The sequence below is a fragment of the Nerophis ophidion genome, linkage group LG25 (assembly GCF_033978795.1).
Source record: "Nerophis ophidion isolate RoL-2023_Sa linkage group LG25, RoL_Noph_v1.0, whole genome shotgun sequence".
Taxonomy (NCBI): domain Eukaryota; kingdom Metazoa; phylum Chordata; class Actinopteri; order Syngnathiformes; family Syngnathidae; genus Nerophis; species Nerophis ophidion.
In genome coordinates, this window is record NC_084635.1 from 18,026,057 (window position 1) to 18,042,954 (window position 16,898).

General features: G+C 38.7%; 1 long non-coding RNA gene across 1 annotated transcript; it reads left to right on the top strand.

The window, feature by feature from the left end:
- On the top strand, positions 1–16,847 carry LOC133542899 (uncharacterized). The gene is made up of 2 exons (XR_009804241.1): positions 1–138; positions 12,493–16,847. It is a non-coding gene; the product is annotated as an uncharacterized LOC133542899 (long non-coding RNA).
- Positions 16,848–16,898: the final 51 nt, after the last annotated feature.

A 16,898-nucleotide genomic window follows, 5' to 3' on the forward strand; every position in this document is an offset into this window, starting at 1 on the left:
TCCTCTGCTCTTCTTCTCCCTCCTGTGTCCTCCATCTCTCTGCTTTCTGTCATTTTCTTACATTAAGGGCATCCAGAGACCGCTGCGTTGAGTCCAGACGTGCATTATTCCACTAATTGCCAGCGAGCTGCAGGAGAGGTATGTTATGTCCATTTTGTCTCTCACCATATAAACAGCAGCAGGATGTATTAGTAGGCATGTTTTATCTTATGTGTCCACAATTCTCATTCCCCCATCACACATTTACTGATGTCAGTTCATGATGGGGCTCATGTGAACTTTCACCGACGCTCTGAATAGAAATCAGGCCCGTCTATGCGTTCTTCCTCCATCTTGTCCTCCATTTCTAGTCCCATGCATGACTCATGGAGTTGGACATTTAGATCACATCTGCACTACATTGCATCAAGGTTCCACACTTAAATCAAATATTTAGACCGTGACCATGAATAAGTGCTGCGTCTACAGCAGCCGTAGTGGTGTTGCACGTTACACAAGCTGTTTGTCTTCGTCTACTGAAAAGGACGCAGTGCTGTAATGAGACAGGTCCCCCCCACCCCTAAGCAAAAGCATGAGACATAATACTAAGAATGCATTAAGACTAATTATGCACCCGCCCTGTTAATATTTCCTCAAGGTCAAAGTAAAGGCCCTGCTTCCACATGACTGCTAAATCATTGTGTGAACCTGCTTCCTCTGCAGTGGACATTTGTGTTGGGTTTATTAAAAAAATATATATATATAAATAAATAAAATATGCAAGACTCAAATGTTCCCTGCAGAGGATGCTGGTTCCATGATCATGTTTTAACATTTGAACAGTGCATATGGAGGTATTGGCAGGGCGTAATTTTTTCTCTCCACATTTTGGTACGTTATGGCCGTATTCCAAAATGGAATTACCGTATTTCCTTAAATTGCCGACGGGGCGCTAATTAATTTAAAACCTCTTCTCACTGCTGCGCTTACCAAAGGCATGCGGTAAAGGTAAGCATGCGCTAATTATTTTAAAACCTCTGCTCACTCCGGCACTTACCAAAGGCATGCAGTAAAAAATTAGTGTGATGTAAGGATACCATCATGAAAAGCACATTTAATTAAAAAAAAAGTTATTATGGTCTTACCTTTACTTATAAATGAAGTCCATGCCAGCTCCTTCTGATCAAAAGCATCGATAACTTGTTTATAGAAGTCTTCCTTATCTTTCTTCAGTTTTAAAAGTCTCGATGGAGATCTTCCTTTATTACCTCCTGCTTCGATTGAAAGTCCAGTTTAGAAAACTGCTATCAGCCTGCTGCTATCAGTTAGCTCGACTCCTCAAGTGCGGGCGACAACAGAATCCTCCTCGGACAACTCCCCCTCCCGTTCTGCTCCGTGGGTGATCTCTTTATCCCACCGCTGCCACCATGAAGTGTTATTGTATAAATAATACACTGGGTATTTAGGACTGGAACATGCTTTATTTCAGCCCGGTTGTTTACATAGCCAGCATAGGAGTAGTGGTGTTACATCCTAAAAGGTCCGTCGTGCACCCGCCGCGTCATATCCGTTCCAGCACATTTCACGTCACTCATTGTCACTTCTTCTGCAGCCGAGTAGTCGCAAGAAGGATCACTAGCACCCTCTACCACCAGGAGGCGGGAGTCATTTAATGACTCATATTTGACAGACGCAGCTACGGTATATTAATAAAACATAGCTGCTTGCTGTTCTTTTTAGCATACCGGTATTCAATAGCTTGGACCTTAAATCCTACTGAATAGCTCTCAATCTTCTTCCCTTTATGCGATTTCAAATTACCTGTATTGAAATCAGCCTCCTCCATTTTGAAAATGATGACAGGGGAAGTGTCACTCGTGACCTCGCGAGTTTGACCTGGCAGTAATACTAAGCGTGCGCTAATTATTTTGCGAAATTAGTTTAACCCGGCAGTAATTCAAGGCAGGCGCATGCTTAATTATCATAGGTAAATATGAATTACCATAATTCCTTGAATTATGGTAATTATTTTTTGTCCTCAAAATTTTAAAACATGCACCTGGGGATAGGTTGATTGGCAACACTAAATTGTCCCTAGTGTGTGACTGTGAGTGTGAATGTTGTCTATCTGTGTTGGCCCTGTGATGAGGTGGCGACTTGTCCAAGGTGTACCCCACTTTCCGCCCGAACGCAGCTGAGATAGGCTCCAGAGACCTCCCACTACCCCAAAAGGGACAAGCGGTAGAAAATGGATGGATGGATTCGGAAGTATTCGTCCACATTTATAGACTTATTCCAAAATGTAATTAATTCATTTTTGTCCTCAAAATTTTACAAAAAATACCCCTTAACTATAATTAGAAAGTTTAGGTGTTTTTTGCAATTGCAAATTTATTAAAACATTTAAAACATCACATAAGTACAGAAGTATTCGCAGTCTTTGCTCAGCAATTACGGCCTCAAGTTTTTATGACAACACACCTGTCTTCGGGCATCTCAAGCGCCATCAGGTTGAATGTGAAACATTGGTTTTCTTCCGGCATGTCTCTTTACATTGCTGCATTCATCTTTCCCTCCAACTGCCTAGTTTCTCTAGTTATATTCTTGTTTTACTGTTTTATTTTATTCTCATTGTTGCTTTTTATTTGTATTCCTATTGTAATACTTTTCTATTTTGTTTCTATTTATCCATCCATCCATTTTTTACTGCTTATTCCCTTTGGGTTCGCGGGGGGCTGCCTATCTCAGCTACAATCGGGCAGAAGGCAGGGAACACCCTGGACAAGTCACCAACTCATCGCAGTAAATTAATTTTTGTCCTCAAAATTTTTACAAAAAATACCCTATTACTATATTGGGAAGTTTGTTTTTTTCTAATTGCAAATTTATTAAAACATCATATAAATACATAAGTATTCATAGCCTTTGCTCAATGGTTTGTTGATGCACCTTTGGCAACAATTACAGCCTCAAGTCTTTATGACGACACTCCCAACTTCGGGCAGGTTCGCCCATTCCTTTTTGCAGTACCTCTCAAGCGCCATCAGGTTGGATGCGAAGCATTGATTTTCTTCCGGCATGTCTCTTTATGTTGCTGCATTCATCTTTCCCTCTAACTGCCTAGTTTCTTTTGTTATATTCTTATTTTACTGTTATATTTGTATTCTCATTGTTGCTTTTATTTGTATTCTTACTGTAATAATTTTCTATTTTGTTGGCGTTCATACCCCCTTTATTTACTTTTTACTTTTAAAATTTGATCTCAATTCTGTACACTGCTGCTGGAATTGTAATTTTCCCGAGGGAACGCTCCTGAAAGAATCAATAAAGTAATATCTATCTAGACCAGGGGTCACCAATGTTTTTGAAACCAAGAGCTACTTCTTGGGTACTGATTAATGCGAAAAGCTACCAGTTTGATACACACTTAAATAAATTGCCAGAAATAGCCAATTTGCTCAATTTACCTTTTATATATATATATATGTATATATATATATATATATATATATATATATATCCATCCATTTTCTACCGCTTATTCCCTTTCGGGGCCGCGGGGGGCGCTGGCGCCTATCTCAGCTACAATCGGGCGGAAGGTGGGGTACACCCTGGACAAGTCGCCACCTCATTGCAGGGCCAACACAGATAGACAGACAACATTCACACTCACATTCACACACTAGGGCCAATTTAGTGTTGCCAATCAACCTATTCCCAGGTGCATGTCTTTGGAAGTGGGAGGAAGCCGGAGTACCCGGAGGGAACCCACGCATTCACGGGGAGAACATGTAAACTCCACACAGAAAGATCCCGAGCCTGGATTTGAACCCAGGACTGCAGGACCTTCGTATTGTGAGGCAGACGCACTAACCCCTCTCCCACCGTGGAGCCCCTACACACATATATATATATATATATATATATATATATATATGTATATATATATATATATATATATATATATATATATATATAAATGGGTATTTCTGTCTGTCATTCAGTCGTACATTTTTTTTCCTTTTACGGAAGGTTTTTTGTAGAGAATAAATGATGAAAAAAAGACTTGACGGTTTAAAAGAGGAGAAAACAGGAAAAAAAAAGAAAATTTAATTTTGAAACACAGTTTATCTTTAATTTTGACTCTTTAAATTTCAAAATTCAACCGAAAAAAAGAAGAGAAAAACTAGCTAATTCGAATGTTTTTGAAAAAATTAAAAATAAGAATTTATGGAACATCATTAGAAATTTTTCCTGATTAAGATTAATTTTAGAATTTTGATGACATGTTTTAAATAGGTTAAAATCCAATCTGCATTTTGTTAGAATATATAACAAATTGGACCAAGCTATATTTCTAACAAAGACAATTCATTATTTCTTCTAGATTTTCCAGAACAAAAATTTTAAAAGAAATTCAAAAGACTTTGAAATAAGATTTAAATGTAATTCTAAAGATGTTCTAGATTTGCCAGAATAATTTATTAGAATTTTAATCATAATAAGTTTGAAGAAATCCATCCAACCTTTTGGGGTATTTCACAAATATTATTTGTTGAAAAATCAGAAGCTAAATTGAATAATTAAATTAAAATGTATTTATTATACTTTACAATAAAAAAATAAAAAAAATACTTGAACATTGATGTAAATTGTCAGGAAAGAAGAGGAAGGAATTTAATAGGTAAAAAGGTGTATGTGTTTAAAAATCTTAAAATAATTTTAAGGTTGTATTTTTTCTCTAAAATTGTCTTTCTGAAAGTTATAAGAAGCAAAGTAAAACAAGTGAAGACCAAGTCAAATATTTGCTTGGATTTTCAAATTCTATTTGAGTTTTGTCTCTCTTAGAATTAAAAATGTCGAGCAAAGCGAGACCAGCTTGCTAGTAAATAAATACAATTTAAAAAATAGAGGCAGCTCACTGGTAAGTGCTGCTATTTGAGCTATTTTTAGAACAGGCCAGCGGGCAACTCATCTGGTCCTTACGGGCAACCCGGTGCCCCCCTGATCTGGACCATAGTCTCCCAAAGAGTTCCCTGACTAGACTAAGGTGAATGTTGGAACGTACAGAGACATCCTGGATGAAAACCAATGCTTCCCATCCAACCTGATGGAGCTTGAGAGGTGCTGCAAAGAGGAATGGGCCAAATTGCCCAAAGATAGGTGTACCAAGCTTACGGCATCGTATTCAAAAAGACTTGAGGCTGTACTTGCCGCCAAAGGTGCTGTCACGTCTGGGTTACATGTTTATGCGCTGGTCGTTTCCCTAAGATGCAGATGCACTGCAAAAAGTCAAAAAAAAATTACAAAAATAGGGGTACTTTATTTTAACTAAGCAAAATTATCTGCCGATAGAACATGAATATTCGGCTTGTGAAGACTTTCCAAAATAAGTAAAATTAGCTAACCTCAATGAACCCAAAAATACCTTAAAATAAGTATATTCTCAATAATAACAAGTGCAATTATCTGGGTAGAAAAAGAAATGAGACTTTCTTGCTCAATATGTTGAAAAAATATTCTTAAATTAAGTAAATGCTAGTGCCATTGCCTTGACTTAATGATATGCTCTCGGCATCATGTTTTTTTGTCATGCTTGAAGTAAAATTATTACTTAAAAAAAAAAAAAAAGTAGTTTTATTCTTGTGGGTGTTGATGACACAGCTTTGCAACAGTTGATATTCTAGTTTCAAGCATGTTTTACTCAATACAGGTCATAACAAGCTGTAATATCTTACTGAGATCATTTAGGACCAAAACCCTTTGTTGAGTATTAAACTCTGCTACTGTTTTTTTGGGATATTGACCACATTGGGGTTCCGGTCAGAGAACACGCGGTCATCATTTGGACTCTTCCAACTTTAATGGTGCATATTGGGTTATATTAGGTGCAGTTAGTATCTGTAAACCACAAAAAAACACCCATCAACATTTATGTAATTTATCTAAACAACAATATATATATATATCATGCCTATAGATATGCTCTAAGTCAGGGGTAGGGAACCTATGGCTCGCGAGCTAGATGTGGCTCTTTTGATGACTGCATCTGGCTCTCGGATAAATCTGAGCTGACATTGCTTAACACAATAAGTAATAAATAATTCCACTTATAATCACAGTGTTAAAAATAACGTTCAAAATATAAAACATTCTCATGCATTTTTAATCCATCCATCCGTTTTCTACCGCACCTGTTCAAGAAGTTGCGTTAAAGGTAAGAAGTTATTTATTTATTATTGGTTAGTGTGGGGCTTGCCCTCCTGTGGGTTCTTCAGACCACCAAGCACCGACATGAGAGCCTGTTTCAGGGTTACAATATTGTTTTATTTTTCAATTAGTCTCTCAGTTGCTTTCCAGCAATTGTCTTTTTCTCTTTCATTCTCGCTCACGCTCTGGCTCCAGCCCCACCCCCGTCTCTCCTCCTGGCTGCTGCTTATAACAGAGCGACAGATGATTACATAACAAGGCCCAGGTGGGCCATCTACACACCTGTCGTTGATTTCAAGGCTGATCCTGGCAACACCCCGCTATGTTGCAGGCCCACAGGCCACGCCCCTCCACATTTAGCTTCAGATTAACAATGTTATTACAAAGAATAAGAGACCTATTATACTCTAGAAATGTTAGTCTTAAAAATGCACGCGTTTAGTTGTGTTCAGTGTTAAAAAAATATAATATGGCTCTTAAGTAAATACATTCTAAAATATTTGGCTTCTTGGCTCTTTCAGTCAAAAAGGTTCCCGACCCCTGCTCTAAGTAAAGTACTAGAGACATAATATATTGCATTTTCACAATGGCACATGAACTACCCCAGGGGTAGGGAACCTATGGCTCGGGAGCCAGATGTGGCTCTTTTGATGACTGCATCTGGCTCTCGGATAAATCTGAGCAGGCATTGCTTAACACGATAAATAATGAATAATTCCACTTGTAATCACAGTGTTAAAAATAATGTTCAAAATATAAAACATTCTCATGCATTTTTAATTCCATCCATTTGTTTCTACCGCACCTGTTCAAGAAGTTGCGTTAATGGTAAGAAGTTATTTATTTATAATTGGTTAGTGTGGGGCTTGCCCTCCTGGGGGTTCTTGAGACCACCAAGCACCGACATGAGAGCCTGTTTCAGGGTTACAATATTGTTTTATTTTTCACTAAGTCCCTCAGTTGCTTTCCAGCAATTTTATTTTTATTTTTCGTTTTCGCTCGCGCTCTGGTTCCAGCCCCAACCCCGTCTATCCTCCTGGCTGCTGCTTATAACAGAGTGACAGGTGATTAGATAACAAGGCCCAGGTGGGCCTTCTGCGCACCTGTCGCTGATTTAGAGGCCGGTCCTGGCACACCCCGGTTCATTGCAGGCCCACAGGCCACGCCCCCTCCATAGTTAGCTTCAGAATAACAAAGTTATTACAAAGAATAAGAGACCTATTATACTCTAGAAATGTTGGTCTTACTTAAAAATGCACGTGTTTAGTTGTGTTCAGTGTTAAAAAAAATATTATATGGCTCTTACGGAAATACATTTTTAAATATTTGGCTTTTTGGCTCTCTCAGCCAAAAAGGTTCCCGACCCCTGAACTAGCCACATTAGTAGCAGCAATGCTATCCTAAACAGGGAGATGTAAGCTCGTAGCATTCTGACAACACAGCACTAATAATATTAATAAAACACCAGTAAATGTTACACAAACAGAGTGATGTCTATTAATAAACTAAATGATTCTTATATAATAATTAACATACTCACATAGTCAAGGACTAGAGCACCCATTAAAACATAACAGAGAAACAAGTCAGCACACATTAACACACATCAAACGGGAAGCGGAAGTGACACCAACAGAAAGAAAGCGGAAGTGACACTGTCAAGAAATGCTTCAAAATAAAGTATTTGAAACGTAAATAACATGGAGAATTCTTAACACCCTTAAAACATGTAAAACACTCCAACATAAAATCTGCTTATTGAGAAGAATTCTCTTATCAGGCAAAAAATAAGCAAATATCACCCTTATTTGAGATATTTAATCTTACTTCGATTTCAGTTTTTGCAGTCAGGAAACAGCGTGCAGGAATGATTAGGGCTCAGTTGGTAGAGCGGCCGTGCCAGTGTTACGTTCCCAGATGGCTCAGAGTCTAGGGATCGTAGGGGGACGAAAAATAAAAGTGCATAAACCAAATAAGTTGTAAAATAAAGACACCGAAGCCAAGAATTGAAAACAAAAACTAGTGTTATTCAAAAGTAACCATGGAGGGGGTGTGGAGGTCACAACAAGACAGGTGCTGTGAAAGACATTAACAAAACATACCAAAATACACTTCTAGAAAAGAATAGTATGCGGACTAACTAAAACTATTTAATTAGCATAAACCAAAAACCTATAATAATAATTATAATAATAGATTTTATTTGTAAAAGCACTTTACGTTGAGCCAACCAAGTGCCACAGTGTAAAAAAATAGTAATAATAAAAATAAATAAAATATAAAACTAGAAACAGCCCAATAGCTACAACCAGCATGCATGTCTATAGAAAGGCTTTTTTAAAAAGATGGGTTTTTAAGCCTTTTTTAAAAGCATCCACAGTCTGAGGTGCCCTCAGGTGGTCAGGGAGAGCGTTCCACAGACTGGGAGCAGCGGAGCAGAAAGCCCGGTCTCCCATTGTTCGAACCTTTGTCCGTGGAGGTTGGAGGAGGTTAGCCTGTATCCCTATTGTGAGAAGTCTTCTCACAAAGCAGATTTTATGTTGGAGTGTTTTACTTGTTTTAAGGGTTTTGGTCCTAAATGATCTCAGTAAGATAGTGCAGCTTGTGGCTGCGATTTTATTACCTATATTGAGTAAAACATGCTTGAAAGTAAATATCAACTGTTGCAAATCTGTGTCAACACTCACAAGTATAAAACTCTTTTTTGAAGTAATAATTTATTATTTCATGCATAAAAAAAAAAATTCATGACTTTGACACAATTGTGTCTCATATTAAAACAGATGACAGCGAAATGGACTTTGCTGTTATATTTTCAATGAAACAATAAAAAATAGGTACTCATATAGTAGTACAGTTATTTGTCAAAACGTGGACTATGGTGTGCTTTGTTTTCCCGGAATGCAAAGGAAGGTGACGGGACATGGCATGAATGTAGTACATGTTTTAATTTATCTATATAAAAAAAAAAAAGTGCAAACTAAAGGCGCCCACAAGGAGGAGAACAAACTTGGCAAAAAAACAAAAACTACCACAAAGGCAAAACTATGGATATGAAACAAAAGACTCGCTAAACGTAACATGAATAAACAAAACTTATTTGGAAGGAAATGAGCAGAGCGATACATAACCAGAGTGAACAGAGCATGGAGCAACAACAATGACGCCAGCCCGACTGCCTGGCAACTACTAGCTTAAAAAGTTGTTTTCAAATAAGGGTGATATTTGCTCATTTTCTGTCTGATAAGAGAATTCTTCTCACTAAACAGATTCTATGTTGGAGTGTTTTACTTGTTTTAAGGGTTTTGGTCCTAAATGATCTCAGTAAGATATTACAGCTTGTGGCTGTGATTTTATAACCTATATTGAGTAAAATATGCTTAAAACTAGAATATCAACTGTTGCAAATCTGTGTCAACACTCACAAGTATAAAACTGTTTTTTGAAGTAATAATTTCTTATTTCATGCATTAAAAAAAATTCATGACTTTGACACAATGTGTCTAATATTAAAACAGATGACTGCGAAATGGACTTTGCTGTAATATTTTCAATGAAACAATAGAAAATACGTACTCATATAGTAGTACGGTTATTTGTCAAAACGTGGACTATGGTGTGGTTTGTTTTCCCGGAATGCAAAGGAAAGTGACGGGACATGGCGTGAAGGTAAAGACATATTTTAATTTATCTATTAAAAAAAAGGGCAAACTAAAGGCGCGCACAAGGCGAAGAACAAACTTGGCTAAAAAAAAAAAAACTACCACAAAGGCAAAACTATGGATACGAAACAAAAGACTCGCTAAACATGACATGGATAAACAAAACTTATTTGGAAGGAAATGAGCAGAGCGATACATAACCAGAGTGAACAGAGTATGGAGCAACAACAATGACACCAGCCCGACTGCCTGGCAACTACAAGCTTAAGTAATAATGACATGATTAACATAGGTGCGTGAGTTCTAAACAAATCAGGTGCGTGAGTCCATATGAGTACAGGTGAACTAATCTGTCGTCATGGTGACAAAACAATGGAGGGTAAACAGGAACTAAAAAGAGTCTTAAACCAACAGAACATAACTAAACAAAATGTGATCACAGAACATGACATTATTAGTGACAATATACTTATTTTAAGGTATTTTTGGGTTCATTGAGGTTAGCTAATTTTACTTGTTTTGGAAATTCTTGACTAGCCACATTTTATTGTTCTATTAGCAGATGATTTTGCTCAGCTCAAGTAAAATATTCCTCATTTTTGTATTTTTTATTCTTGTTTATGAACACTGACTTGTTGCAGTGTGGTGTCTCTATACACAAACAAACCCTACGTGTGTAGTGTATAGAGGCCTCTTTTTAACCTTTCCCAAGACTAGACTGCAGATACTTACAAAAGTTGAAAGGTAAATCAAAAAGGAAGACAAAAAAACAGGTGGCGAAATTTTAGCAAAGAGCTTAACAAAAATGATTACAAAAACAAAATAGCTTCTACCAAAACTCCACACAGCATGTCAGAAAAAAAGAATCCACCCCGTCCGGCGGTGAGCAGGTGGTTTTAAGCAACATAGGATGATGAATGCTGGACCGGGATTGGCTGGCTGATCAAAAGGTGAAATGAGGAACAGCTGGGAACAGGAACCGGTTGATTGGCAGCAGAGGTCGTGATTGAGTGTGACCTGTTCAAACAAAACAAGAAGAAACACAAACACAAACCACTACGTGAAACGTAACAGCCAGCAACTTCAGGGTTCCAGGTTGGATACCCGTTTCCGCCATCCTAGTCACTGCCGTTGTGTCCTTGGGCAAGACACTTTACCCACCTGGACTCAGTGCCACCCACACTGGTTTAAATGTAACTTAGATATTGGGTTTCACTATGTAAAAGGGCTTTGAGTCATTAGAGAAAAGCGCTATATAAATATAATAATTCAATTTATTCCGATAAATCAAGCCCAAAATACAAAAGGGTGCCTATGGCACGGGAAGCTAAAGTTCGGAACAAGCCAAAACAAGAACAAGAAGCAAAAGAACCAACGTAACTGCGCGAGAGGCGATCTCTGATTAGTGACCTGGAGCCGGTTAGCGTCCCGACCACTAATCAGAGGCAGGTGACGCTAATCAGCACCCATGGCAACAAAAGAAACAAACTAAGGTGTGGAAACAGAACTCGATTGACAACCGAGGAAATACCAAACTAAACAAAACATGATCCGGGCAACAAATCATGACAGGTGCATCAACAAAGTATTGAGCAAAGGCTGTACATACTTATGTGGGGTGGTATTGCTCGGTTGGTAGAGCGGCCGTGCCAGCAACTTGAGGGTTACAGGTTCGATCCCCGCTTCCGCCATCCTAGTCACTGCCGTTGTGTCCTTGGGCAAGACACTTTACCCACCTGCTCCCAGTGCCACCCACATTGGTTTAAATGTAACTTAGATGTTGGGTTTCACTATGTAAGGCACTTTGAGTCACTAGAGAAAAAGCGCTTTATAAATATAGTTCACTTCACTTGTGTACATGTTATTTTTTTTATTTTAAATCAATTTGTAATATGGAAAAAAAAAGTACACTGACATGGTGTATTGTCTGTAGAATTTTGAGGAAAGAAATTAACTTATTCCATATTGGAATAAGGCTATAACATAGTGGTAGGGAACCTATGGCTCTAGAGCCAGATGTGGCTCTATTGATGACTGCATCTGGCTCTCAGATAAATCTTAGTTGACGTTGCTTAACACGATAAGTAATTAGTAATTCCGCTAGTAATCACAGTGTTAAAAATAACGTTTAAAATATAAAACATTCTCATGCATTTGAATCCATCCATCCATTTCTATCGCACCTGTTCAAGATGTCAAAAGTATTTTATTTATTATTGGTTAGCTTCAGAATAACAATGTTATTAAAAAGAATAAGAGATGCACGCATTTAGTTGTTGTAATCAGGGGAAGTCCAAATAAAAGAGGAGGCGTAGAATTCTCTTGTCAGAGTGGGGGACGACATTGTCATTGAGCTAAATTGAATCCTGTCTCTGTTTAATTCCTTGCTTCTTGTCTGTTTAATAGATGTCATCAGTGTTTGAACCTGACAGTTGTATTAGTGCTAAAAATATTATATGGCTCTCGCGGAAATACATTTATAAATATTTGGCTTTCATGGCTCTCTCAGCAAAAAGATGCCCAACCCCTGCTATAACATAACAAAATGTGGGGAAAGTGAAGTGTTGTGAATACTGGATACTGGGGGTCTGAGCCCAAATTATCAGGATTATCTTGGCGTCTGTTTGCTCTCTCCCCCCAGTGAAGCAGTACAGAGCTGACCTTATAAAGACTCGTCCTGACCAGACCACACTTCAGTCCCAGAATCCATGGAAGCCAAGGCCAAGCCCACAGCTCCCACGCCCAAAGGGCCATCCAAAGCGGAGAAGAAGGAGCCGGCAGCCCCGCGTAAGGCTGAACCCGCCCCCGCCACGCCCGAACCGGAGATTCCACCTACCCAGGATGGGGCGGCGGAAGACGCCTGCAGCACGGACTGTCTGGAGCACCTGAAGCCCTTCCTCATCGGCGGCGCCGTCGTTGCCGTGGGGGCCATTTTGTTGGGGGCCATCCTGCTGGCGAGGAGAAACTAAACGTCTCCACCTACGAGAATGGGACTGATGAGTTGGTTCACAGGTCGCCACGCTTGAGATAGGGAGGCGGGGAGTCACTAAGCTTTTTTTTTTTCCTTTTTCGGCCTTTAGACGTGTATAGTCATTCTAACAATATGCATGAAATGAAATGTATCCTTCCCTCTATAACAAAAAAGAAGAAATGACACTGTAGTGCTCAGTATACAAACTTTCCAAAAGTAGCCTTTTTTTTATCTGCTTATTGCAAATATTGCAAAAATTCAGTAATTTCTGCAATATTGAGCAACGTTTCATTTTCCAAAGCGCTCCAGAAAAATGGTATCCGGGATTATCTAGATTACAGGTGTCAAATTCCACATCATTTTATATGGTCTGCAAAAGCCTAAAAATAATATATATATATATATATATATATATTTATATATATATATATATATGTATGTATATATATATACATATATATAAGTAAATATATATATTATTTATAGGCTTTTATATATATGTATATATATATATATATATATATATATATATATATGTATTTATTTATTTATCTGCACAAGCCACTCTCTGAGTTGCTGTCACCAGCACCTACATGTCACTAAACTGAAGACTTGTGTATTTTCTTTCTCACTTTATCCTATACTTGGTTCTATTGCCTGGTTGAGCCTTTTGATTAACACCTCAGAGCTCCCACCCACTGTGGGGTCTGCCCCTCTATTAGAGAAGCACTGGTCTAAGGGATGAATCGATAAGCGATATGAAAGATCCATCCATCCATCCATTTTTCTACCGCTTATTCACTTCGGGGTCGCGGCGGGGCGCTGGAGCCTATCTCAGCTAGGCCCTGCGATCAGGGGGCGACTTGTCCAGGGTGTACACCACCTTCTGCCTGATTTTAGATGATATCAGAGATAGCCGTGGTAAAACTCCCGAAAGTTTGTAAAACCCTTGTAATTCAAAATGATCGAAAAACCGTGATTGATAACCTCACCTTGATAAACTCTCAAGACAGTTAGTATTTAGGCCTGCTTGCTTAAATCAATCAATCAATCAATGTTTATTTATATAGCCCTAAATCACAAGTTTCTCAAAGGGCTGCACAAGCCACAACGACATCCTCGGTTCAAATACTAACATGAATACAAGAGACATTAACGCAGTCCTGGGCAATTATTTTACTCATGGGGGCCACATTTAGATAAAAAAAAGTATGTCTGGGGGCCAGTGTATTTATTTTTAGGAACACTAATACAAACCCTCACAATAATGATTGGAAGCTAAAAACGTGATGACGGAGCGTCTTAGCAAACAGAATGGAATTTGAATTTTTTTTTTTTTTTTTTACTGAATGAGACACCCAGAATGTACATTAAAATAAATAATGTGAGATTTACCATATCAACTATGAACGACAAAACACTGAATATTGACGACATATTTTAATATCAACAGAAACGCAACCAAAATGCAACAAACATAGTGAGAAAAACCCCACCTACAATCTGATATACTTCATAGTCACCATAGTAAGTAATTAGATGACCATAGTAAGTAATTAGATGACCATAGTAACTAATTAGATGACCAAGGTAACTAGTATATCATGCGGATTCCAAGCATTGAAAGGCTTAGTAGAGTTGAAGACTTCTGGTCATTAGAAAACAAGAGTGCACATCATAATGGCAGCTAAACTTTCCATCCTAAAGATCTAAAACTAATATTTGGGAATGTCCGGCGGGACAGATTGAAAAGCTCAACGGGCCCCATGCGGCCCCCGGGCCTTAATTTTCCTGGGTATGCATAATCGTCTTTCCCTGTTAAGAAAACAACACACCCCCAATCTAAACTTTAATAAACAAACAGATTGCTGTTTTGAGCAACAAAGTTATTTAACTTGAACCTATCAGGGTGATGGATGTTTACTCAGAGGAAGACAAGACACAGGTGATTTTACAGCGCGTTGAACAGAGTAGGATGCCACAGCTTCCTCCAGGACACTCTAGTGACAAAAACATGCAAAATAGAGGTCTAATTATTTTACTTATCAAAAAAAAAAAACTAGCTCAAAAGATTTCAGTGTGTCCATGAGTACTTTTTGAAGACATTCAACAATACGACAATAACAAGATAAACGTGATCATTTTGGCTACAAAAACCAAGACCATTAAATCCCTTTATGTGTCGATAAAATAATTGATCTTTTCTTACTAAATGTGAATGTAAAAATATTTGATAGTAAAAAACATGCTGCGCCGTCGCCAGGAATTTACCGTACAAAAAAGGTGGTACCGCTTTTCCATGCACTGTAAAAACAACAACGGTAGATTTTACGGTATAACACAGGCAGCAATACCCATTTACAGTAATATAAAAAATGACAATTAGTGGAGGAGTTCAAGTACCTCGGAGTCTTGTTCACCAGTGAGGGAAGAGCGGCTCGTGAGATCGACAGGCGGATCGGTGCGGCGTCTTCAGTAATGCGGACGCTGTATCGATCCGTTGTGGTGAAGAAGGAGCTGAGCCGGAAGGCAAAGCTCTCAATTTACCGGTCCATCTATGTTCCCATCCTCACCAATGGTCATGAGCTTTGGGTTATGACCGAAAGGACAAGATCACGGGTACAAGCGGCCGGAATTAGTTTCCTCCGAGGGGGGCTCCCTTAGAGATAGGGTGAGAAGCTCTGCCCTCCGGGAGGAGCTCAAAGTAAAGCCGCTGCTCCTCCACATCGAGAGGAGCCAGATGAGGTGGTTCAAGTAACTGGTCGGGTTGCCACCCGAACACCTCCCTGGGGAGGTGTTTAGAGCCACGGGGAAGACCCAGGACACGTTGGGAAGACTATGTCTACCGGCTGGCCTGGGAACGCCTCGGGATCCCCCGGGAAGAGCTGGACGAAGTGGTTGGGGAGAGGAAAGTCTGGGCTTCCCTGCTTAGGCTGCTGCCCCCGCGACCCGACCTTGGACAAACGGAAGAAGATGGATGGATGATTCCGAAGGAAATTGTGTAATAATATCATACTAGTGTGTTTATATTTTATTCATTGTTTTGAAGCAGGTGAATTTAGGGCAGCCATAACTGCGAGTTTGACACCTCCGATCTAGATTTGATGCTATGTTTTGGAAAGAAAATTGAGGAAACCGCTACGATATGATTGATATATGTTCAAGTGTGTATATGGCAGACTGGTGTTGCAAAGTTATTTCTTTGTGTAGAATAACAAACAATGTTCTCGTCAAATGACACAACACCGTGTTCTGCATCGGTATGTTCACTTCTTATCGTAAATACTTAGCTTAGTGCAGTCATTAGAGGTCCGGTATCAATCAGGTTCATCGGCTGCCGTCGACCTTGGCTTCATTTCACTGTGCTGTGCTCTCTGTGTATTCCATTGAAAAGCTTATTAATAACTAAGTATGGACATACGAGCTTTTCTTAAGTGCTAATGTAAAGGAAGTGGAGCTTAGAAATGTTCAGTCATCATTTATGTCATCCACCAGCCCGGTTGAAAAACACTTTTTTGTTTGGTTAACAATTTGTAACCCCGATTGTCATCATTAATCTTGTTTGTGTGTGTTATTCAGTACATTCTACACCCCTATAGCTCATAATAAGGATGCAATACCAAAAAGTAGAAGTAACTTCACCTGACATTGTACAAATCAAGTGTACAAAAAAAAAAAAAAATCTTCTTTTAATAACTTCAACAGCGTATAAATGCAATAATTCAGATAGGATTCCTCAGTTGGCACATATAGTGTGCTGTAGCAAAGTATTAATAAATAATGATGTAACACTGCTGATGGTCATGTATGATGTTTAAAAAGGCAATGACGGTGATGTTAGGAATGATAGCATTTGTGTGCTGATGGTGACTGTAATGATAATGATGGCTGTGTGTGGATATATTTTTATATTTTCAAAAAAACAATAGATTGTTTAGGCCTACGCCACTCTTCCCTTATAGTAGTGCATACTAAGAACGTGGTTGTGATGCAGCCTTAATTAAAAGATGTGAACCAACCTCAAATTTGTATTGGATTTTTCTGGTAGTGAAAAAAGGGTCACTTGACAGGTTTTT